This window comes from Bufo bufo, chromosome 7 (assembly GCF_905171765.1).
Source record: "Bufo bufo chromosome 7, aBufBuf1.1, whole genome shotgun sequence".
NCBI classification, from domain to species: Eukaryota; Metazoa; Chordata; class Amphibia; order Anura; family Bufonidae; genus Bufo; species Bufo bufo.
This window is the reverse complement of record NC_053395.1, coordinates 7,311,694-7,314,869: the sequence shown is the minus strand read 5'-3', so window position 1 is coordinate 7,314,869 and position 3,176 is coordinate 7,311,694.

The window sequence follows — 3,176 nt, the reverse complement described above, 5'->3', positions numbered from 1 at the left end:
AGCTGCACATCTCCTGCCTTGTCTGTCCAGTTCCATACTGCACTACTGCTGCACATCTACTACTGCCCCTGCTGCCACTACTACTACCCCTACACAGCAGCACATCTCCTGCCTTGTCTGTCCAGTTCCATACTGCACTACTGCTGCACATCTACTACTGCCCCTGCTGCCACTACTACTACCCTTACACAGCAGCACATCCCCTGCCTTGTCTGTCCAGTTCCATACTGCACTACTGCTGCACAGCTACTACTGCCCCTGCTGCCACTACTACTACCCTTACACAGCAGCACATCCCCTGCCTTGTCTGTCCAGTTCCATACTGCACTACTGCTGAACATCTACTACTGCCCCTGCTGCCACTACTACTACCCCTACACAGCAGCACATCTCCTGCCTTGTGGGGTCCAGTTCCATACTGCACTACTGCTGCACAGCTACTACTGCCCCTGCTGCCACTACTACTACCCTTACACAGCAGCACATCTCCTGCCTTGTCTGTCCAGTTCCATACTGCACTACTGCTGCACATCTACTGCTGCCCCTGCTGCCACTACTACTACCCCTACACAGCAGCACATCTCCTGCCTTGTCTGTCCAGTTCCATACTGCACTACTGCTGCACAGCTACTACTGCCCCTGCTGCCACTACTACTACCCTTACACAGCAGCACATCCCCTGCCTTGTCTGTCCAGTTCCATACTGCACTACTTCTGCACATCTACTACTACTGCCCCTGCTGCCACTACTACTACCCCTACACAGCAGCACATCTCCTGCCTTGTCTGTCCAGTTCTATACTGCACTACTGCTGCACAGCTACTACTGCCCCTGCTGCCACTACTACTACCCTTACACAGCAGCACATCCCCTGCCTTGTCTGTCCAGTTCCATACTGCACTACTGCTGCACAGCTACTACTGCCCCTGCTGCCACTACTACTACCCTTACACAGCAGCACATCTCCTGCCTTGTCTGTCCAGTTCCATACTGCACTACTGCTGCACAGCTACTACTGCCCCTGCTGCCACTACTACTCCCCTACACAGCAGCACATCTCCTGCCTTGTCTGTCCAGTTCCATACTGCACTACTGCTGCACATCTACTACTGCCCCTGCTGCCACTACTACTACCCTTACACAGCAGCACATCCCCTGCCTTGTCTGTCCAGTTCCATACTGCACTACTGCTGCACAGCTACTGCTGCCCCTGCTGCCACTACTACTCCCTTACACAGCAGCACATCTCCTGCCTTGTCTGTCCAGTTCCATACTGCACTACTGCTGCACATCTACTACTACTGCCCCTGCTGCCACTACTACTACCCCTACACAGCTGCACATCTCCTGCCTTGTCTGTCCAGTTCCATACTGCACTACTTCTGCACATCTACTACTACTGCCCCTGCTGCCACTACTACTACCCCTACACAGCTGCACATCTCCTGCCTTGTCTGTCCAGTTCCATACTGCACTACTGCTGCACAGCTACTACTGCCCCTGCTGCCACTACTACTACCCTTACACAGCAGCACATCTCCTGTCTTGTCTGTCCAGTTCCATACTGCACTACTGCTGCACATCTACTACTGGCCCTGCAGCCACTACTACTCCCTTACACAGCAGCACATCTCCTGCCTTGTCTGTCCAGTTCCATACTATACTGCTGCACAGCTACTACTGCCCCTGCTGCCACTACTACTACCCCTACACAGCAGCACATCTCCTGCCTTGTCTGTCCAGTTCCATACTGCACTACTGCTGCACATCTACTACTGCCCCTGCTGCCACTACTACTACCCCTACACAGCAGCACATCTCCTGCCTTGTCTGTCCAGTTCCATACTGCACTACTGCTGCACAGCTACTGCTGCCCCTGCTGCCACTACTACTACCCTTACACAGCAGCACATCCCCTGCCTTGTCTGTCCAGTTCCATACTGCACTACTGCTGCACATCTACTGCTGCCCCTGCTGCCACTACTACTACCCTTACACAGCAGCACATCCCCTGCCTTGTCTGTCCAGTTCCATACTGCACTACTGCTGCACATCTACTACTGCCCCTGCTGCCACTACTACTCCCCTACACAGCAGCACATCTCCTGCCTTGTCTGTCCAGTTCCATACTGCACTACTGCTGCACATCTACTGCTGCCCCTGCTGCCACTACTACTCCCCTACACAGCCGTACATCTCCTGCCTTGTCTACACACTGTACTGCTGCTTCAGGCACACTGTCACATGTATTTGTGGTGGAAATGGAGGTGATTATATATTTATTCAAAGGACCCGGCTTCGTACGGGTACATTTCATATATTTCATTTTATTTTTCCATGTCGTAAAAAGATAGACAGTTTCCCCATAACAGTGACCTCTACAGTACCCGCCCCTTTAACAATGACCTCCACAGTTCCCGCCCCTTTAACAATGACCGCCCCTTTAACAGACCTTCACAGTGACCGACCCTTTAACAGTGACTTTCACAGTGCCCGCCACTTTAACAGGGACCTTCATAGCGCCCTTCCCTTTAATAAAAGTGACCCTTCACAGTGCCCGCCCATTTAATAACAGTGATCTCCACAGTGCCCGCCCCTTTAATAAGCAGTAAAGAAAAATGGCTGGGTTATTATGGAAACCTTGAGTAAAACTGTGTTTATTGCAGTTGGGATTTGAAGAGAAAGACTTGCAGGCTTGTATTAGGGGGGCTAATTGTTTGGGAATATCTCAGGAACAGTACGTCCTAGTGAGCTGAGACCCGGTCTAAAACCTTCCCGGACACCTGATGTACCTGTGTGCCAAATACCAGCGCCACAGTGTATAACGCAGGCGCGCCGGACTGCAGACACTGCTGGCAGTTTGGGAGTTAATTCCCACTGTCGTCCTGCTGTAGGAACATAGCTGGTAAGTGCTCGCTCCCCCCCTCCCTTGGGGGGGCAGGGTAATAGGTGAAGTCACCACCCCTTAGAGTTAATAAAAAGGAGGGTCATCCCTGTGTCCTGCCTCTCAGTTTCCGGCACCTCTGGAAGGAAGCTTCCTAACAAGGTATGGCCGACGACAGAGCCCTCCTGGCAGCCCTAGCTGCTAGAGTCCAGGAGAACCCAGCCTTCCTAACATCCCTCATTGCTGGCTTGCAGGAGCCCCCTCCTGCTATGCCTGCAGGGGACTCTTTAG